Consider the following 24,049-nt stretch of genomic DNA (forward strand, 5'->3'; position numbering starts at 1 on the left):
ATTTTAAAAGGACTAGTCCCAGCCTATTTTACTAAATACAGAATGTGTATATCTCAAAGGCCGAGTAAATTTTCTGGAATTCCTGAGAAGAGGACAGATTTTAATCAAATGGCACATCCCTCAGGATGTGGTCACAAGGGCTCTTTTAAGCGGAAGACATAAAATAGAACATCTGCTAAGTTTCTTGTGACTGGATTTGTAAGTTTTTAGGGTCTGGTAGAAAAGAAATGAAAAACCACTAAATTAACACACATAGAACAAGTTCAAAGGCAGCAACTCATTACATCATGGACAACACAGTATTGAATTTGCTTTCCTAAAAGGGGCCATTATGCTTAACACCATAATAAGTTCCTAATAAAGCAAAAGGAAAAGACTTTGTCACGGTTCCATATGAATGTCCAGTATGTTAGTAAGCCAATAAGTTATTGTTTCAGTCACAAATATATGTGTAGGCTTTTTACTTTGAGGTTCCTCAATCCTGAAAAAGAGCAATACAATTCTTCTAGAAATATGTCCTGAATCTCAGTAGAGATCTTTAGTGCTAACAAAGGATTTTCACTGTAGCCTGAAGGAAAAAAGGCACAAAATACACAAGGCACAAAGTGTTACTACCAGTAGAAAGTACTAACTTCACTGGGGAAATAATGTAAGATGCTGCACAGCTGGGACATCAGTTTTATCGATTGCTCCTCTAGATGCATTTTAAATGCAGTGGAGATTTTACTTCAGCCTCAAACTTAACTGTGGAAAGCATCTCAAGATAACATATTGGGAACTTCAAAATATGTGCATAAAATAATGATCCTTTATGGGTTCATGGTTATTGTCATGTGTACATTTTTAATTTAGTCTTTATAAATAGACATATACCAGAATTCAAAATGTGGCCATTATACAAAGAAGAACTTTCAGCTGGAGTTTAAAGGAAGTGAGCTCAGGCTGGGAGTATGCAAATACAAATAGAGCCAGAGATGAAGAGTGTTCACTGTGGAGCCCAAGAGCAAGTCTATCAGGCCTTAGAGAGACAGAACCAGACTTACAAGGCATTTCTTAAAGAAACCCTTGCTCTACAGTTATGCTTAAAAGAGAAATAAATTACAAGGGAAACGGAAAAATGTTGCAGCACACCAAATAACAGCTATTTAGAAGAATATTTTCAAATGCACAAAGGAGTAACAAGATCATATTTTCACAGATAGCTTAAAACTGGCAGCCATATGTTTGACTGAGAGCACAGTGAGGTACACGCTTCCATAGAAGTGAAGAAAAAGCTCTAAAAGTGTTTGATGTAAGTAAGGAAGGATCTTCTCAGAGCAGGAACTTAAGATGCCACACCTGTATCTCCGGAGGATGCATCTCTAAGACCAAAATATGCTTGAGCTCAGACATCTTAAGGGCAGAGTGGGTATCACTGAAAAATTTTATGTACAGATATAATTTAGGAAAGATCACCGGTCAACTGCTGTAATTTTTGACTGTTCCTACTATGTGTCAATTCAGGACTGTGATGAGACAAAACCTACTTCAACCTCCCCAGGCTGCTGTTGTGTGCTGCACCATAAACACTTCACCATTTGATATATCAAGGCATACAGAACGGCAAGAAAAGCACAACGCTCACAATAAAGGTTTCCCTGCCCTATGCAATTGTTTGTGAATTTAAAACTGGAACACACAATTTTGTATACAGAAAAAACCTGCCTATTAATGCTGAGCTCAACCAGAACTGCTATGTGTCTCAGCAATGGAAAGGCACGGTCCTTCTCCTAACAACCTGCCTCTAGTATTTGCTTATTCTGAATACTTCCCTCATGGTAAGTCAGTCATGCTGTAGAAGAGTTAAGACATGGTATCTCTTTTACTAAAGCCACTTAGTAGTCACAGGATCATAGGATAATTTAGCTTGGAAAAGACTTAATTTAGTTCAACCTCCTACCTGAGCAAGTTGAGGTCAGAACAGATTACTCAGGGCTTTATCCTGTCTTTGGTGCCTGACTTTATTAAAGCAGACTCAAAAATCAAAGATAAATGGGGAGACGGAAAGTATTCTCAAAAGAAATCATAAATCAGCAATCTCAAAGCAGAGAACATTGGATTTAACTAGATTATGACTGGCAATAGCTTCAGTGCAACATCTGTAGATATAATTGAATGATTTCTGTTGAAAAGGCTGAGTATTAAAGATAAGAAATAGAGGAAAACACTTGTTTGCCAAGTGAGTTCTTATGTTTAGCTATGAGGCCAGTGAAGCTACTAGGTAAGATCTCTGTTCATTTAACAATCTGAGAAGGACACTCTAAGGTGTCACTATTGTTCAGTTGAACAGAGACTTCTTAGCTGAGATTCTGAGAAGTGATTCTGAGAGCAAGACAATCTGAAATATGTGACTGGATGGACTAAAAGTAGAAGCCAGGTATGTATAACATAGTCACACTGACAGAATTTTGACTGACTAGTACCAATTGCTTTCTATGTCAAAAATTGAGGAAGTTATGCCAAACAAATGATGACCTATGACCACAAGACAGACTACAGCATGCCTGGTGATGGAAGCCAGACTTCCCTCTGGAATTTCTACTTTTGTATCATAACTGACATCTAGAAATAAATGCACAAAGCAGATGCAATGAAAGACCAGTCTTAGGAGATTAATACCTCTAGGGTTAAAAAAAAATGAACATTGATTTCACAGAGAAACCACGTAAGTTTGGAGAAAACAAGGGCTAAACTGAGCAGTAGGAATACTGAACTCTAATCAAAGAATAAAAGCAGTACAGGATTTCAGGATACTGCTGACATTAAATGTTCTTAAAGACTTAATACAACTGGTGTGAACAGTTTAAAATTTAACGGACGCAAAGAATCCAAATGAAGCATAGCATTTATTTCATGCACCCTGCAGAAGAAGAAGAACCCCCATGCTGAGATGATTAACTGAAAATCTCAGAGTTGAACAACAAATTGCTATGAAGAGGAATATTGTGACTGTCTGGACACAACCCAAAACTTCCAGGGTCAATTTTTTATATTTAGCAACAGTCGAGAGCAGTTTGAATAGTAATATAAATCTCCCTCATATTGCCAGGTCCTTCTAAAACAGAGTTTGTGGAAATGAGAATCATACACTTTAAATCAAGGGAACAATGGAATAAGCAAAATAACTTGCATTACATCTCAGTGAAATGGATCTGAGCACTAACTGGAGATTACATTCTGCAAATTAACCCTCAGAGAAAAGTGAGGACTGCAGGAGAAGAACTGCAAGTGTCACACAGCAATTTTCCCCCAAAAAGTCAAAATTATGTGAGAAGTAATTAAATGAAGCAGGAGAAGTGGGGGAAAAATTGAGTCCCCTAGGCTCATACATTCCACAACCTGTAACAGCAAATACACTAACATTAAAAAGGGTCAACATCTATGAGGGTTATTTGCAAAGACTAACCAAGCTTTTGAAAGAGGCTTTCGGAGCAATAAAACATTCAACAGTGAGAAGCCTGAAAGGACAACAAAATGAAGATGAAGACATACTCATGATAGTAAAGGCTAAGGTAGAAATTAAAGGATAATTACACACTGTTAAGAAAATGACTAGGATATTTTCCTGGCATATAAAGAATGAGATGTCAGTAAAGAGAATACTGACTCTTACGAGACAGTCTAAGTAATTTATCGAGAGTACAGGATGATTCTGCTAAAATAATTACTTTTTTATCTATGTAATCTACAATCATTTTTATCTATGCTTGCAAAAAACGATTTGTTGAAAACTGCCAAATAGATATCTCTCACAAAGAAACAAAACTGAATTATAAAGGAGATTATCAAGACAGACAGATCCCAGTATTCACATTTGCTGCAATGCATACAGTAAAAAGATTCATGTGCCAAGCAGAGGTGGGCTTTGTCCTTTGCTGCTGGGAACTTATTATAGCCCCCTCCATGTAAAATAGCATGGCTTCTGGGCAGCAATATTTGTAACAGCTTCCAGGAGAAGTGAAGAAGTCATTATGACAACAGAATGTGAGAGTACAGCATGTTCTATTTGTATCTCTTCCCTCTTTCTACTTCCGTGGCAGATAAAATTAATGCAATTGATTTCATATAATTCCTTCTTAGCTCATTTGCTATTTCTGAATGCCAGTGGAATTCACCACTGGCCAGGAAAAGAAAGTGCAGGCAGCTTCATCACATACTAGCTGCCAGTTTGTTAAATTATTAGAATTCTGTATCCAAGTCCTAATTCTAAAGGAAGTTGCAGGGGCAGGAGGTATTGATTCTCAAGTGTTCACATATTAATCTTCCTTCTCTGAGGGAGAGAAAGCACCATTGTGGACAAATAAAAACACATCTTTGCCGTAGCAGACTAGTTGTATTCCCAGTTCTAGAGCCATCCAGCTGATGCAAATTTCCAGGGCTGAATGGCATTCCAGGTATAATGAAATAATCATATACGTATCACAAAATTATCTTCCCATTAGATGCGAGTTGGTCACACAGCTAAGTTACATAGGTGGAAATGCCGACATTATTTTCCACCCATTTTTACTTAAGCCTATCCATGGCAGTACTTATTTACCTCAAAGGGTGTTTGGGGAATTAGTTTGTCATGTAGACAAAGGCACTTCTGATGACAGAACGCAGTATCCAGCACAAATGCTGAGTTCTGTTGCTCCTGCTGCAGAACACAAACAAACTGTTTGTCTCAGAAAACAAAACAAAGAAATCACTGCAGGGATTTTTTTTTTTTCATCTTTTAAATGTGAGCAGTGAAAATTCTCAACTTGCTTTCTGTTAATTGCCTGCAATATTTATATTCAAAGAATGTATATTCAAGGACAGTCCATCCACTGCTACAGTTCCCACACCTAACCTACACTTTTACTTATGCCACTGTTATATAAGCCATGCCCCCGAAATATCTGATTAAAAGTACAGCCATTCTATCATATTGATCTCCTTCCTTCTGGTTTAAATGATCCCAGTCTTAGATAAGATGTCACTCTGGACTAACACATGATCAGGTGCTGTGCAATGTATCTTAATGCCTTGCAGAAATGAAGAACTGAATCGGTTTGCAAATCTGCCATGCCTTTGGGCTGTTAGGAAGAACTGAAAAGGACAGGAGAGCAATATAAACAAATCTCAATTATTCAGCACTTACTGCAATGCTTTTTAGCTATAAATAGAAATAATACATGACAGCTTTGGGAAGAAGTGGATTATCAGCCATCTCAGTAATGCCCAAGAGGCAACACAATCTCTGACCATTTATTAAAATTGAGGGTGGCTAAAGGGAAATATCATCCACAACAAGGTTAGTGCAGTTTTTGCTCCTTCAGCAAAAGGAAGTTCCCTGTTGATTTTCAAGTGGCCTGACTGATCACAGGTCTAGCCTGGATCACCATGATAACAGCTGGGACAGAAGTGGACCAGATGCTATACCCACACCAACAAGGAGAATATCAAAGCCTTTTACTTCAGCAGAATTAGAGCAGTGTAAAGTAGAAATGCAACAGCTCAAACAAGTCAGGCCAGCAGATGGCAGATCATTAATAGTTTAAAGCCTGTTTGGGGTCTGGGCATTACCTCACATGCCAAAGTTTCATCCATACAAAGGGGTATGATTCCATTTAATAAAGCAACACAGGCTTTATGGAAGAATGGACTGGTCTGGATAGAAAATCTTGGATTTCCTAAATAAATAAATTTAAAAAAAGCCTTCTGACTGATGTTTTCTATGCAAAAATCTATGAAATACAAGTTTACAACTACCTGCAACTGCAATTTCTTAGTTGACATTTGACCATGCTGCAACCATAATCCATTTGAGAAGAGACTCGATCAAAAAGCTTCATTAGAACTTCATAGTGAAAAACTAGGCTGAGAAATACACAGTGAAGCTATATGTAATATTTGGTATAGAGTAGATACAATGGAGCTACAACCTCCCTGCTGTCTGTCATTAACAGTTGCAGTTAATGTGCTAAGGCTCTTACATTTATTTTAACGACCTTACTGCTTTATTATTATTATTCTTGGGCAAGATACTTATCGTATTAACTTAAATAGCTTATTTCATTGTAATGGGGCTATAGCAATAGACGCAGGCCAGGGTTCTAGTTATTATTTGCCAAACAGATCAGCAGCTTTCTTTTCTATAGTGTAGTGTGTAAAAAAACCTCAAGTAAAACATTCTCCCCCACAGCAGCTAAGCAAACTGGAGTACCAGGCACAGTCCATCATCATTCCCACTGGGGGACCAAAGGGATTTTGAAGCTGCTAATCAAACCTCATCTCCCAACAGCAAGGAAGTTTCTATGACCCTTGAAAATCCTGAAGTTTAATTCATGTCAGCAGGAAATCTTCCCTAGTCTATACGTAAGTCATGTTTTACCATTCTTGTTTCTCGAGTTCTAATAAGTATATTTAGAGCCTGGATTCTGAACAGCTCAAAGAGGACTTTAACAGCAGAAAAAGGAAGATGATGTGCTATCATTCACATCATACATTTATTTATTCTTAGGGTCAAGTCATGACAAAATTTGGGATCTAAGGCTTTATTTTCAGCACTTTAAAAAAGAAAACAGAGCTGTTGTTCCCTAAATTCTACATTACAGCCATCAGTTTCAGTGAGTCACTGCTCTGCTGAGGAACAGAGGCTGCAGCAGCAAGACTTTCACAGCATGCGCACCCATCAGTAGCTATAGGGTGCTCTAGATGCTTCTCAGAGCATCCTTTCCTTTGTTGTTAGAGGCAGAAGTACTAAAATACCATACAGACTCCTACCTGTAACTTTCACCAACATACTTTTCTGCTTTGAATTCAGTACGAAGCTGGAGTTCGTCTTCCTAAGATTTTATCTTAGGAAGAATATCCAAAGAGGGAATGGATCATTTGAATCCACTCTTAACAGAGCTGTGGGTGCCCTGTGTCTGTAACCACAATATACTTAGGTATCAAAGTATCAGGATTTTCACCAGCCTTCACCAAAGCTGATGTTCTAGGCTGTACTTCGGAAGCTAGATTTCAGGGAAAGTACTTCCAGTGGTGCAAAGGAAGCGTGGTGACAGTTTTGCTCAAAAGCCCAAAAGAAAAAGGCCACCGAGCAACCTTTCACTGACACAGAATCCATTTTTTCCCCAAAAGGTTTTAAAACTTCTCTTCTATAACTGAACCACAGCCAAGCTTAGATAATGACTATACTATAGAGTTATATATTTTTTTGTGAGCAGCTGAGCTCATACAGATACACAAATATGTATCATATACAGATTTGCCCTTGTGATGACATATTTGAAACCTAGAGATTAGAATCCAGGAAAAGCATGTCATAAATTTGTGAAATTTAATTAAAAAGTATATTTTTGGCTAGACTTCTCTTCATTCTTTAATAGAACTAATTCACTAGGTGCAGCTGAATGTTAGAATTTGTTTTTTAAGGACTGACATATACACTCTGCAACTCTGGAAACAAGGCTTTCAAGACTTGCTCTGCCACTCTGTTTGAACACCAGGACTGAAATAGCAGCAGTGGGTTTACAAACTCCTGACATGCCAGGCAATGAAGTAACTCTTTTCCTTGCCCCTTGGTGAAATCCAGTGGGATTAAAAGGAAAATAATTGACCATGTTCTTATTAGGCTGGCAAGCATGAATCTCTGGAATGGGATCAGACATTGGCTTTCAAGGCTTTAGTGAAGTTGTATAATACTCCAAAATTATACAGCCGTCTCCAGGAAGGATAATGCAATATAAAACTCTTTTTCAAAACAAAAAGCCCAGAATTTAAAATCAGGGTATGACGTAAATCCAACATGCTTCTGTTGGGTGTTACGTGAGGGATAAAATTGGCCCTGTTACAATAAGTGGACTGCTCATTTTAAAACCATCATAATTTGGAGTGAAGAACACATGGTCCATAACTGGTTAATTCTAAAATAGTCAATACTGTGCCATTCATATGAAATTAAAACTTTGATGTTGGCTGATGTTTTCAGTTATGTCATTAATTATCACCTGCTTCAGAATGGAAATTAGTTCTCAAAGAAGCGATCTAACATTATACAAATCTAAACTGAACTTATTATTGCATGGGATTTCAGTCATATCTAGTTTTATTCTCATTCCAATTTAGATATAAAGGAACAAACAGCTTCCATGCCCTCACCAGTGTTTTTGAAATCCACAAAAACACTGAAGCAGCTTGTTAGCACTGAGATGAACATATTCATTATATGCCATCTCAAGTATTGCGAAGATAGCATCTGTTGTCATGAAGATAGATTGATACTAGATAGGCTTCCTTGCAATTTTACACCGTTCTAGCCTGTATTGTCCCTTCGTTCAAGCTAAGTAAAGAGCTGTTTCCACAACAACTACAGAACAATTCATTGCTATGCTTTCAGAATACACAACATAATTACCTCTGTGCCAAAACAACCTTGTGATGGAAAGCCCTTCTACATGATAAATTGCACAATCAAGAAATGCAGTTTAGAAGACTACAATTCCAAAACTGTTCTCTTTTGGTATTCCTAACCTGTATAGGTCAATTAGCTGATGAGTTTCCATTTTAGGAACTAAACGTTACTACTGAATGTCTGTTATACAAATGCTTTCAATAACAGTGCACAGATACCTTGTTGTAACTGTTATTAACTAAACAACTGCAATCAACTAAAGCAGGTACATTCACATTACCAAATTTAGCTGCACCGAGTCATGGGGAATGTACATACAACTTCAAATCACACTTTCCTGTGTCTATTTACCAAGTTTTAAAAAACATGGCAAACAATGTGCAATCTAGCATAACCTCAAACATGAGCATACTTAAAAACTTCACCAATACTTGTGAACAGCAAGTCCCACTATCAAACATCAGTGAAACTGCCTGCTCAGCATGCAGCTGAAGCTGAGGAATGCTGAGCATTACCTGTTTAGTGATGCTCTTACAAGTGTCAGATTTCCTGAACATACACATACCCCAAGATGAATTATCAAAATCTAACTGAAAATTTTTAAATCCCCCACTATTTAAGGCTCTCTATAGAGTAAGAAATGGTGATAAAATAGAAGTTCATCAATATTTCCATTAGGAATTACACTGTTCAAATGCCTAAAAGTAATTAAACCCATAAAAAGTGGTTTAATTATTTATTTGCATTTTTACTAGTCTCTAATACAAGAACACCATTTAACACCCTACACGCCCTTGACCGTCTTTAAGAAAGTAATAAAAGATGGTAATACCTAGCTCATACACAATGTTTTCACTAATAGACCTTAAGGTGCTTTACAAAGGAAGTCTCTTTGAAATCTTTAGTTGAAGCAAGTGAAAATAATGTCTAGACATGTGTATCCATATTTTTGCGTGCACTAGCCATATATGTTATGATTATATTAGAAAGATCTCAGTTTAAAACTAAATCTACTCTAGGCTTATTGCATTCCTTAGGATTAGTTTTCCTGAAGACTGGAAAAAATGGTGAAAACTGTGTTTCAGGACTGTCAAGTGTAACGCACAATGCATTGATATTCCTGGAGGAGGTTTATGGAAGTCAGCTAACATTGAGATGTCCATCCCCAGATGATCATTCCTTGGCGCCAGGTAAGAAAACAAAACAGAACCATGGAGTCAACTAGGCTGGAAAAGACCTTTAAGATCATTGAGCCCAACCGTTACCCCAGGATTGTCAAGCCCACCACTAAACCATGTCACTATAAGGGGAACAGATCCCCCCTCATGATCTCCAGTTACAGCCGCTCCTCATCTGCTCCCTAGAGCGGCCCACACTGTATAGCTGCCATCCCTACCCCTCATGGCCCATGACTGCCCCTGGTCTCACCTCATTATCTCCCCTCACAAATGCTCCACCACAGCCCTCATGATCTTCCCTCATGGCCACCCCTGCTCTCCCCTCACAGCTAACCCTCCTGTCCCCTCACAATCTCTACTCACAACCACCCCAGGTCTCCCCTCATGATCTTCCATCATAGCCACCCCTGCTCTCCCTTCATGATCTCCCCTCACTCTTCATGGCCGCATCTCCTGTCCCCTCATAATCTCCCCTCTTAACCATCCCACCAATCCCCTCATGATCTTCCCTCATGGCCGCCCTTCCTCTCCCCAGCATGAGCCTCTCTTGCCTACAGTATGGAAATAATAATTAAACCTCTTTAATGGTTGCACTTCCGCAGAATCTCGACACCTTTATAGTTCATAACTCTAATTTCTGTACTCAGTGACCCTGTGGGTGAGCTTTATGCATTAAACAATTATTGCAATCACAATGTAGTAACATTCTTGAAACAGACCAAGTTAGCTTTATGGAAGAGAAAGCACGCATCAAAAGGACAAGATGTTTGGGAGTTGTTGCATAGTATTTCAGTTTTAAAGGGAAATAGCAAATGTGCTTTGGGTCCTAGTCTATTTTTACTTATCTGTATGTTTGCCTTCAAATCTCATTCAAATGTATACACAGTCTGAAATACATCTCCATCTGCTGAGAACTACAAGATGGTGAAAACAGTGCTTTCATGATGATTGAAAAAGCCAATTCAGCTCTCAGCTAAAGACCATCATAATTACTCAGGAATTAAACTCCAAGTTTCTTCAACTGCATGTTGAACTGGCTTTGACATTTTCCTCATCTTAGGTTGGGCTGTGGGACCCAGTGTATGAACCATGTTATACCAGTTCGCCTGATACGCACCTTCCCTTTCCTCCACAATGATCTGAATAATAAAATAGTCCTTCCTTCAAGCAACAAAGACTTAATTAGTAGAAAGCAAACCTGTCTCACAAACAGTGAAAACGCTTGACACACCTCATACACTTACCAATGCCAACGTACTGGGCTAACCAATTCCTACAGAAACTTCACAGACTATCTCCCATGACTGCGCTCTCTGAGTGATGCCCATGACACCTCCTGGTGTTTGACAATAGTTTTTCTTCTTAAAACCACTAATTATTTTACATCCTTAAAATCTCCTGCTTCCTAGCCCCAGGCCTCATAAACCACACACATACAGAACTGCCTTATCTGGAAGTCATTTTTACCTCCCAGGTGTTTTTCTTCAGGAGTCCAATATAAGGTTTAGAGCAGCAACATTCCATCCCTGACTTACGATCACAGACCCTGGTTCCATACTCACAGTTCACAGTTGCTGTCAAGCATCTCATGTTCCCTACTTCCCCTGTGTTTCAAGAAGACTTCCTACCTCTGCCACCTTCCAACTCTCTCCCATGTTCCCTCCCTCCTCTCCCACAATGTCTCCCCTCTTCTCTTGTCCCCAGACACTCCCAACAAATGCTGAAATATCCAACCACACACTCATATTCCTATCCTCTACCTTTTGCAATAGCAAAGACTGAGCTGTTCTGTCTTCTCCCTCTTTTGCAGTACCTCCCTGTCAACCCTTTCCACCCACCCCCTCTTTTCAATTACATTTTGCTGCTCAGCATCCCAAAATGCAGCAAAAGACCTGTCCTATACTACGTGACTCCGCATACTTTAACACACGTGGTGTACCTCAAGAGGTAGTACTGGCTGTTTGGCTCATTCAGAGTTCCTCATCTCCATTGGGCAGCTGCTCTACTCGACTGGATGTGCACCGTGGCTATTTGGCCAACCAGCCTGAGCAGATATGCTGGTCAGTCAGACATTTGGCTCTGGTACTGACTGTCAATCCTCAGGTGATATGAATCACGCAAACCGCCTCTTAAATGGTGATACACTAAAGAAACTGTCCTGCAAGGCACATGCTGCACAAGTCTCTCATATCAATATTTAGGTGACATATCAATATTTTAGGTTTTTAGACAGCCCTATCCATGGTGTTCATAACATTATTACATTTCAATTCCCCTTCTGTCACGATGATATGTAACGTTACATTTTATTTTAAAAAATGTACTTGCCCTAACTTTGCTTGAGAATTCTAAATAGGATCCTTGCAATGCTACAGAACATATGTTTGCTTCTAATTGAGTTAAACTGTTTTCCTTTTTAGAGAGCCCTGTTCAAAATAATTCCAAAATAGTTTGATTTAAACAAGAAAATAAACTGTTTCAAGTTGTTATAGATGACAACAGCGTGCTGGCTGATAGGCCCATTACAACGGAGGAATCCAGAAGGATCTAGTGATGGCAGTTGTTGCTCTGCCGGGATGTGACTATAAAAGCACAATGCTTAGTTTCCCTGCCTGCACAAATGGCAGTAATATCTGCAGACTTCCCATCAGATTCCAGCACTTTTGTATAGTGATGAAAATCACAGTGAGCTCACATTCAGATGGTTAAAAGAATTGTACGCATCAACAAAGGAGTAAGATTATGCTATGAAGAAATGTTAACACAAAAATACAGATGAAAGTTGACTTACACAAACAAATCTGCTAATGCAAATAAAACATGCTTACAGAAAGTTAAATAAAACTGCACGGCATGGTTGGAAAAACAGCCACAAATGTAGCAATAGCGAAGGAATAAGAATCTAGAAGGAGTGAACAAAATCTTGGTAAATGATTAAAATCTCCACTTCAAAGAGACTACATGTTCTTTTATGCAATGAGTCCTTGTAAAGCAAGTACTTATCAAAGGAATCCTCTACCAAGTTTCTAGAGCTTTAGCCCACCTTCTCAAGCAGGAGCTGTGCTGGAAAGGGCAGTGGAATCAGTGAGGCCAACCAAATCCTGACAAGAGGCCACTGCTCTACATAACTACAGTCCCTAAGGCTGATAGAGCTGTCACACAGCAGGAGCTATAGGGAACTTTAAAGATGTATTATCACAAATGGATTTTTCAGGTTCAGTTCCAGAAGAAAATGTTATAGCAGAAGCAGTAATGAAACACAGGAAATAACTGGACCCATAGAAACAAACATTTTCCAGATTTGTAAGCTTGGTACTATTAAAAGACCATGATAATCAGAGATAAGATTTTGAAAGGAAAAAAGGTGAAATATTCCTGAACAATGCCACAGATACCTAGAATGGAGCTGAAAGTGCTGGAATCTGCTGTTCAGTGAAAAGTCAGATTCAGCTCCTTGTAAATCAGCAGGACTTGACTAGAAAAGGAACAGGATCATAATACAACTATCATTGCAAGATTACTCACCAAGTCTCTAAGCTTTCAGAAAGCTGATAATTTAAAGGAGATTTTAATTACAAAACAAAGGCAAGATGTCAAAGCCAAAACACTGTACCTGTGGCAGGGGTTCGGAACTAGATCATCTTTAAGGTCCCTTCCAATCCAAACTACCCTGTGATTCTACAACCTGTTTTCTCCATTTCCCTCAAGATGTCTCACTCCCTCCGTACTTCATGTGGTTGAAATAAGAGCATTTAAGATTTGGTTTTGCAATCAAAGTACACAGTCACCCCAAACCCAAGGATTAGGGCAGGAGTAGAAAGCATCTGTACAGAATCCTTTCCTCCACCCACTTCTTCCTAAACTGAAGAGGAAAACTAACGCAAAAAGTCAAACAATTACATTGCATGTGCAAATTTTCACTTACAAGGCACTATTTCCATTTTTCCCCTACAGTTCATACTTTCAAAATAACTGCTAAAATCTACTTTATGTCTACAGCTAGTGAGTATTTAAACTGTCACGTTCATGTAGCAAAGTAATGGAAATCAACTTTTCACCTAACAAAACCCATCTCCCCAGAAGATAGGAATTTCTGATATAAGTAGGACTGCCTACAAATGCAACAGAAGCGAAATATTTATGAAAGTGGCAAAGGGAACAGTCTGATGAATGATCAAAAGATTTCAGAGTCTCCGTAACACAGAAGCTGAGATTCTCACTTTTATGGAAATATGACAGAAAAATATTTTCCTGGGGATATCAGTCACCTTCAATCATCCCATGGAAATGAACACAGAAAATATACTTTTCTGTGGATGATTTTGCTTTAGATAAGGAAGACTGTTTCAAGGTAAATGACAAAATTAGGAAAAAGCCAGTTTACATATTTTTCAGTAAAAGTGTATGAGCATATCCACTGGGCACAATGTAAAGCATACAACATATCCCAGGCAACAGAACAGCACTTGAACAGGGAATGTGCCTTGGTTTATATACTTAAATATTCACAGGCAAGAAAAAAATGACATGAAAGAAAATTTACAATAGCCTGGAAGATCTTAACTTCAACTGCAAAGAAGAAAAATGCGTCTGAACAGCAACAGTGGATCTTCATCTAAAGCTGGGCAGCGTCCCACCCTGGATCAGATGAAACAGCAAATTCTAATTCTCCCTCCCCTCTTCCCCCACCCACAAGGAATAAAAGTTTACCTCAGAATCCATTCGACACCAGACCAGACACAAAAGTTGAAATGTGAGCGCTAAACTTGCCATCAGACCGAGGTGCCTGTAACATGACTTCCTAGCAACACAAACACATACTCCATGAAAAACCGAATACACTGTGACCCTGGGCATGCAAGGCCATGCTTTCTGCAGATCCAGCACATCTGAGATCTCACAATATTTAAACCTGGTTCAATCCAACTTAATTCAATTTCCACTAATTTCAGTTATATCTGACACTCAAAGATTCCTTAAGAGTTAAGTTCCTACAACTTTCAATTTAAAGATCTCATTAAAGGAGAAAAAACAAAACTAAGTCTGCCCGAAGGGGTGAGACCACCTCTGCTCCTTTCTCTCCCCTTCAGGCCCCTTAGGTTGGTCTGCGGTTTCCCAGTCATCATGTGGAAACCAGCACATGTCATTTAGCATAAGCCACAGCACATGGTGTGTCTCACAGTACTGACAAGAAAATGGAAAGGACCACTGGGTACATACAAGCTGAGGAGCAGAGAAATGCTTGTCAGAACTGAAAGCATTGCGGAGAGACGTGTGCCGCTGCACTGGGGTGAGTTGGGACACAGTGTCATTGCAAACTAGGCTTCATTAATTCCAATGCTGATAAAAAATTGTTTTGCTGTTGTTTGTAGCCAACAACATAGACATTATTGCAAAAAAAAAAAAAACAACACATGAATATGGAACAGGACAATAACAGAGTATTCAAAATGCATCACTACCAATGCAATAGTTTTATGTCATTAATCTTACTCCTAAGCAGCCAGTTATCCTGTCTGAAGAGGGAATGCAAAGTGTTTTTTAAGTAGGCAGCCTTTGTCCTACAACTCCACCTCAAAGCAGATAAAGAAATTTGAAACAATTTGATTAATCTGTGAGAAACAGCCTATTTCCACTGGTTTATGCACTGATAAACACATACATAAACACATGCACAGATTCTATGTGTATACTCTTATAGCAGGAACAACACAAGTAAGTCCCTACCAGTATTAAAGTAAGCCAGCTATGGGTTGTTTCATCTAACAGACTCACATTTACAGGAAATCAATTACAGTAACAAATTGCCAGACAACTCTGCTAAAAGATAAATATTTAAATACTTTGACAGTTCATATCATATCCCATCCTTTGCTGTTAAAGCAGACTAAGGAGTGTTCTGGCAGATCATGGACTTAGAGATGTAAATTATGTGTTAATTCTGTACTTCCTCTGCTACGCTTTGCACAGTGGTGGAAATACATATAATGAACCATATCTGTAATGTGTAAGAGAGAAATTACTGGATGGAAAGCAGAAATTCGTAAGGTGATATTTCTCCAACATTGTTTTTGCACAGGTCAGAGCATATCATATCAACTTGGTATGATGCAACTTGACACTGTACAGATGACACACCAGTTCTGATCTCACTTCAGGACAAAACCTTCAGAGCTTTCATTCCTCTGTATTTTATTCCTGAGTTGAAAATCCAGTCCTACATTAGACCTTTCCTGGACATTTCTCAATACACACATTTCTGTGTGGGTGCTTTGTATTGCCAGAGAGAGACCTTTTGCTCTAAGGAAAATACAATACAGCTCTCTACACATAGAGCAAAGCACACTGAAATGCTGACATTCTGTACACAGAATATCAACCAGAGCTCTCCAAAATGCATGGAAGCAGTGTTATGGTCAAGCACATATTGAAGTGCTTCTAATGAATCTCTGCATAGACTAAGGTCTTACATGATGCACATGGGTAACATCTGTACTACTTCATTGTGAATTTCACTTTGATAATATTTCTATGACAAACATATGTTATATTTTTATAATCATTCATGAGCTGTTTTAAATGCAATTCATAAAAAGAATGTCTAGTGCTACAGAGACAACAAAACAATGCAAACAGCTAACAAATATGGAATTTGTTAAGGCTACCTTGTCCCTTTATCTTCACCCAGACAAATGCTTATTGAAGTGAAAAAAGGAGGAACGTCATAACACGTTTCTTTTGCCATTCAAAGGTAAAGCAGAGGATAAGGAAAGCAGACATGCTCAGGATTATCAATAGCAGTAGCTGCCATTTTATAAGGAAAATTATATTGGAAAAATCTGCTTTTTAACTATCATACAGAAGAGAAGAAACTAAAATCTCAGCTTCGTTATGGAGTAACGAATACATGACCATTCTTGCTTTTTGAAGAAAAAGGTCCTTAGCGGTTTATTGCTGTAATCCTCACCGCCACCACCACAACCCCATGGTACAAATAACTCTCAGGGTTTTGCATGATCAAAGCCTGGTTTGGTTTTGTTTTTACTACTGTAATGGGTCTCACTGGAATAGTGACATGACCAAACTTCCTGGAAAGTGAAACGTCAAATTAACACTGACCTGAAGAAACACTTCAGAAAGAGTTACTGGAAAAAATGACTTTAAGTTTATGTATTTCTTCAGCTTAAAAAATATATCAGTTGGAGGAATTACACCATCAGTCTGACATGCTGCCAGAGTAAATAATTCAAAACACTGCTCTATACTCATGTTGCTACCAGTACAGTTTCAGCAAAATAAGTTACTTCTGTATTTAATTGATAGTGAAAAAAGAGATGTACCAGCAGATAGGTAAGAGTCTTTCTTACCTGTGGTGATTTCATTGCAACTCTTGGAAATGAGAAGATGAAGTCATGCTTTTTAAAAACTTGACATATGACTGACAAGACCACAGTTTAATGGTACACTTCACCAGCAGGGGCAGAAAATCCCATCATTTCTTTTGTTGAGAGATGTGAAAATCTATTCTGCAGATGCTTTTGCATTTAGGAACTACTGATTATAATGCTTATAGGACAAGAAACAGGATTCTAAGCCCAAAGTAACATTAATACTGTGTATGTCTATGTGTCCATTGGTCATATAATTTAAGAGAAATATTTTCATGATTTCAAACCTTTTTTATGATGCCAAAAATGTACTTTCTTTTCAATAAATTACTGTAAATTCATAACCAGATTCACCACTGCTATAATGAAATATGGTGTTTTTAAAGCATGCAATGAAAAGCACCCTAAGTGCAGTGTGATTTCCAGATTTTCTTTGGTGTTGATTAAAATCTCACAAAAGAACACTGAATTCCACAGTTTTTAGCATTTGATGAGTAACTGCCAAAATATTCACCCTGGTTTCATGATAACTCATTGCGAACAATGAGTTTCATTAAAACAATATGGCAAGTAACAAAATAATACAAAGGCATCAAAAAACTCTCATCAGTAAAGAATGAGAGCCAGAACTGCAAAAGCAGGCACACAAAACATGCTTATGTGCACTAATACATAGGAACTTCTGCAATGCTGGCTCTGAAAAATAAAAATTGCATTTAAAAACAGTTCTCAGTTCTACAGCTTATGGCACAGGAAACATCTAGAAATGATGAAATAATGTGATACAGTTTAGCACAGGCTTGCAACTATGGAGCTTTTATCCTTTTCAATGTGTTGCGACATATTCACCAACCGTGGGACACACTTGTACCAAGTGTTTCCAAAATGTATACCATAATCTTCTGTGGAGCTTGAGCATGAGGGAGCTGGCGGCAATACCAAATCTCTGCAAATAGGAGTTTTTCCAAGACACAACAGGATGAGATGGGTAAGCAGAATACTTTCACAGGAGACAGAGGAATAGGATTATCCTGTCTTTTGAAATGTTTCACATAGGTGGAAAGAAGGGTCTTGTAGGCAAAAAGTAGATACTCAAAGCCACAAGGATTGATAGTCAGGTCAACAATCCTGTCTCCAAATGAAACTTTCTGGCAACACTAAACATTTCATAGACTAGGAGCCCTCAAAACATATTATCATCAGTGAGACACACTGACATAATTTTCATCTTGGCTTGTAGCTGTTCTTTACTGAATGTATTTAAACTCCTTACTAGAGAAAATGAAATTATTCTGATATACAAATGGCCAAAGAAACACAAATAAAAAATAAATTATTCAAAACGTTCATACCTAAAGTGTAAAGCAAATTGTTCTATGATGTTTTCTTAGTCCTTTTAATGTCATTTACCAACTTAACCAAGGAAATTTGAAAGGCAATATTCAGGCAATGTATTTGTGCCTCTGGAGGCCCAGGGAGCTCATGACAGTTACGTCTTCATGTCATAGCAATATATATATTTGAAGTCATTATCGTACCAATAGCTTAACTGTACTCCAAAGCTGCACTGGCTTTTTATTAGGAGACAAACCAAAGAGCTTTCTGTGATTGGACTAAGTAATAATTTCCTTATCCACCACATTTCACATATATTTGTAGACCACTAATATAAAATCTAGGAGATCTGTCTTCCTGTTTCCATTTACTACATGATGTACTGACATGGTATTCAATTATATTGTTACCACAGAAAATCTTAATACATAATGAAATCTACAACAGCAAAATACTGTGCTAATATGTAATTTGGTGCTTTTGAAACTAAGAAGAATGTGAAAAGACAGAAATCCTGTAGCACTGCAACAGGTTAACAGACTTTTAGGCTAAGCATGCGATTAAGGGCTTGTATATAGATAAGATACATATTATGCAGTAGAAGACAGAATGCAATGACTCACATCCCTACCTGGCTCACGTGTCAGGTTTTTGATCCCAAGTATTACACACCTACCACACTCACAGGCGAGGCCAAGAGTCACAATTCTGTGGAAGAGCATGGTTGCTCCTCTCTCTTACAGGGCTGGTAAAAGCAAATTAAACAGCTCTACAGAGAACACAGAAGGCTTTTGAGTCTTCTTTTAGTTTTATCTGCAGACATTTCACTAGAGGATTGAGTACACTGAAAAGATCCTATCTTCCGCCATATGATTATTTAATACAGTATTTGGATAAAATGAGTGTGTCTTTAAGCCTAGAGCTCCTTTTACACGCCTGTGCCACTAGTCAAGTGAGTTACATGATGTGTCTGTAACAAAATTAAATGCCCAATACAGCTCAATGCCAGTGTAAACACTGCAGGAGAAAAAGACGTATTACACATGCTGTGCCTATGGCACACTCTTTTTAACCATGTCCTTTTTCTGAGCAGCTGTAGCACAGCATTGACTACTTGGAAACTAGTTCTATCTGCACACACACATACACAAACATCATCTAACGGCGACTACCTGCAAAATGCCACGTTCTGTCAGGGTTAATCCCAAGTAGTGGTTTTACTAACTGACAATACTAAATTTTCTTCACTGCAAACACAGAGAGCTATTTAATAAATACAGGGACAACAGTATTAATTTGCAGATTGTATGTGGCATTTTGAGCCTATCTTTCTTAAGCTGGTTTTCTTGCAAGAAATTATCTTGATGACAAATATTCCAGACAGATTAACTAGCTGCAGATGATGGGGTTTAGATTTGGTTGGATTCTTGATTCTCCTTTTTCTGTGGATGCTTTATTATACAGCCACTTGGGTCTCCACTAGAGTAATGCTGGAGAACCCTTACTGGGGTAGATAACGGGTCTACTTGCACTGTATCAGATGGCTTGCAGTACTATCCATCTTTTGTAGCCTACCTGCCTTCTTTCTCAATATCTGCCTATGCCCCAATTTGCATGGCATTTGTCATTCTGGATCCTTTGCTGGTTTATATTTCCTAGCTTTCCTTCCTCTCGTCAACATTAATTTAGTGCTCTGCATTCCATGCTTCTAGTGTTTATAATTGAGCTTCCTTCAAAAATATTTTTTCCTGGCATATTTCCCTCCGTCTTTGAGTCCAGATGGAATTTACTGAGCACTTATCTCACTTGGAAGTTTTTAATTAGGAGAAAAACAACTTATTTTTTCCTCATCTTATTACTTTGAATTCTACTTTAATTAAGAACTAATGCATGAAAAGATTAAATACATTATATTCAAATGAAGATGTATTAACTAACAGTGTTAGCATTCTCATGATCTGTGGGGTAGAACAGTGGCAAGAACCCTCTGATGAGGGAAAAAGCTCAACTTGGCATGAGGGAACACGTGCATGCTCCTTGGCATTTAATTAAAAATGTCATTGGAGATCTGCTAAGTAACTTCCATCTTTAACAATGAATCCTAACCAGTGACTCAGGCCTCTCTAGACAATTTATTGGAAGAAGCTCTCAGTGTCTAGGTACAATAGATTCATAATGTCAGCTGCAAAGCAGTGTTTGTGCTATTCAGAGATACAAAAGTTAAGCAATGTATCAGAACACTACTAAGAAGTTCATATTGTGAAAGACACTTAATTTAGAATTGAAATATAATTATATTGCTGGGCTGCAATGGAGAAAGTGTACCTAATGAAAGAGGAAAGAGAAAAGAAATGAGGACAAGAGTATACTAATAAAATAGCAATGCAGGTGCTTAAACCGATGTGGGCTTCAGTGCCCCAACTATAAATCTGAGCTCCCTTGGCTTTAATTTCTGACCTTTGTGCTTTTGACATAAATATTTTCAGAAGATGCTAAGTCCATACAGGAGAGGAAAACATTTGGTCTTTAATAAGGATACTTGCAGCATTCACTGGTGAAGACTGGGTACAGGAGAGAGAATACAGCCCTAACTGGTTACCTCTGCCGAAGAAATTGTATGACACCATCACTCTTAATAAGCCAGGCAGGGGACAATGGCAAGGACAGAACTGGCTGGCTAGTTTGAAACCACCCAACATTCTACAGCTATTACAGACTGGGCTCCAGCTTAGTCTTCTGTTTAAAACATTTGTATATGCATATATACATGCCTATATAGACAAAGAAAACACCTCCTGAGATATCACCCTAACATTTTGACTTGTACCATGAAGTACAAGAACAAGACTCCTATTATTCTATTTCTTCCTGAGATTAATGGAATGTCTGGCTAGAAAAGTACATTATACAAATTTAAGGTTAATTTTGGGACACTATTATTGGAAAGGGGTCATGGATAATATAGCAACAAATAATTTAAATTATTCAAATAACTTTTTGGGGTAGTTCATAGAGTAACAAGCTCAAAACCAAAAAAAAAAACACATTCTTCCTGCATTCCAAATCAGTTTCTTTGCAGAAAGTGATTACATGTAAAACAACTGATGCACACTTGAGAGCACTAAATTAGCTTTTACCATTCAGGACTAAGTCCCATATGTCACTGTGGACAGTTCAATGAAAAACTTATGTTTCTTGCAGACAATCCATCAGAAAGATCAAAGGTGTTTAGAAAAGCATTAGGAACTGAAGAATAATCCCCAAACCTAACACTGACTTCAATTAAAAAAAGTGGGGAGGGCAGGGGAATCTTCTGTGCCTGTCTGTGTGAGAGAGTGATGGACAGGATCCATTCCATTCTGGTTCCAGATGGTATTCTGCTGCTTCACACATGCCACTGACCTAACTAACATTTACTGCTGAAAAGCTGTAAGATTGCAGGTGAACTTCCTCCTATAGATAAAGATTGAAGCTCTTAGTATGACTTTGATCACAAGTCATATCTTGGCTGTCTGTATCCAGTTATTCAATACTCAATGCCACATATGTTTAAGGAATTCAGCAGCGTTTCTTCTGTAAAAGAACCTGGAAACACTGGATAAGAATTTTAAATGAGCTACGGTTCTACCCCACTCTGCACCCCACTATTTTAATTCAAGAAACAAACTAACTTGAATAAACCTCATGAGAAAGGGGCAACAAGTTTGAAGTTTCACCCAAGATTATTAGTGCTACATTTTTGTACAGTCCCAGCTCCCATCTTAGGAAAGTCTGGGTTATCATCATGATCAGTTAACCCCATCTTTTTCAGTATCAGAGAACAGTGTTGAGCTGAGCAAAAGAATAATACAGAAGATGAGCGAGATGTAATGAATAAGCGGAGAAAACACTGAAAGCCAACTAAAAGTCAAAAGCATCCGTGATGTCATTTAAGGCAGGTTAATGGACTGACAACAAGGATAAATTAGAGAGTTGGAAATAATTTACAGATGGCTGAAGACATTCTACATTATAGAAAAATGGGGTTGGCCAAACCAAACACTAAGAAGTGAGGCAACAGTTTCTGCAGGATTGAAAGCTGTCTTCTGTCGTTTTCCCGTTTTCATTTGACCTTTTAGAAGAGTCATTCACAACCTGTCCTTGTCCATGTAAAAAGCAATTCTAAGCTCAAAGCTTTGACTCTATGAGCAGATGGTGACCTTATCCCTGACTATTAGTTACCAGGCCACATGCAGCAGGCTTTCACATTCAAATTTAACTGAGATGACCGTACAGATGTAGAACAAAGCAATTTCAAACAGGCACAAAGCAAACAAGGAATGTGTCTAAACTGGGGAGGTTTGAATGGCTGAAAACAAAATAGCTTCTGACTTATTCTGAACAGTCTTGTTCAATTGTGAGACCTACAGAAAAATTCCCTCTGACAGTTTAATATACATAGCACTAGCAATATCACATACTCAGCTTATAGAAACACCAATTGTTATTCACTCTGGCATTCTTCAGATGATCGTATTAAGCTGTCTATTGATACATCCTGCAAATCCTGAAGACTAGAAAATTTTCACTCTTCAGCTTTTCAGAATTAACCTTTTGACAAAACTATCAAACTTAAGGAAGAGAATGGCTGCTTGGCCATAAGGTCCTCTAGCTAGAGCAGGTACAAGGTGAGCTGGAAACGTATTACACAGCTTATGAGGTCAGATAAGCACAAGTACAGTCGCTCTACAGCAGAGTACACCAACATGCACAGTACACAACAGGACTACACTACACAGATGATGCCCTCTGAAATCCCCACCTTCCAGGAGACAAGCTCCTATCTTCCATCAGAAATATCAGAACACACACACACACACATACATGCCCATACTTCCCATGGGTACCAACAAATGTGCAGGTGGAATGCAGATTATTCTGCCTCCTTGCCCATCGCCCAATACAGGAAGGTGGGTATATGGATCATTTTTGATGAACCATCAGCAAGTATCTTCATATACTCATCACAGACAGGATTATAATGCAAAATAATATTGGAAAAACTAGAGAAATAATTAAGAGAAACAATGAAAATTAAAACAGACCATAGCTATACATGCCATAAACTAGTTTTTAGGCCCATAGATATTGAGTACTTCCACAAATACTCGTATGTGTCATGGCCACTGCTGAAAACCTGATCCACAACACTGAGCTAAAAGGTAGTGATAGGCTCATTTTGAGGTTTCACAACTCAGTGAGATTTTTAATGCGTGACAACCTTTCACATCTGCTCTGGTTGGCAGCTGAGGGTTTTCATAAACAAATAGATTTATTTTTTACAACTGTAATAGGTCAGATGCAGAGAATCAATACCCTGAGATTGGGGAAATACTTGAGGCTAGAAATTCCAAAATAAGATAGTTATATGAAATGTCCTTTTATTAACTGCTCTCCTCAGAGATGCTTTAAGAAAGCATATTCATCATGCTCAAACTGAACTGATCATGGTACGACTTGCATCATACAACATAATGTGACAGTAGTGAAACCCTGAAATGACACAAAAGACAAAAACCAATTTTAAGAATTTTCAATTAAAAAGGTAGTTTATAGACCTGCAAAGTCCCATAAATAAAGAGGAGAAGGATTATGGCTGGCAGTGCTTTCAATTACTTCATTGACATGTGAAAGAGCTCAAATTCTAGTTAATTACACTGCAGACACAACCCTGGATATCCAGAGTA

General features: G+C 38.2%; 1 long non-coding RNA gene across 1 annotated transcript in view; it reads right to left on the reverse strand.

Annotated features, from left to right (window-relative positions):
* LOC134175924 (uncharacterized) overlaps positions 1-24,049 on the reverse strand; it is a 94,060-nt gene that overhangs the window by 68,455 nt on the left and 1,556 nt on the right. The window lies entirely within an intron of this gene.

The sequence above is a fragment of the Pezoporus occidentalis genome, unplaced genomic scaffold, assembly GCF_034315485.1.
Source record: "Pezoporus occidentalis ecotype Australia unplaced genomic scaffold, CSIRO_AGI_Poc_V1 ctg70, whole genome shotgun sequence".
NCBI classification, from domain to species: Eukaryota; Metazoa; Chordata; class Aves; order Psittaciformes; family Psittacidae; genus Pezoporus; species Pezoporus occidentalis.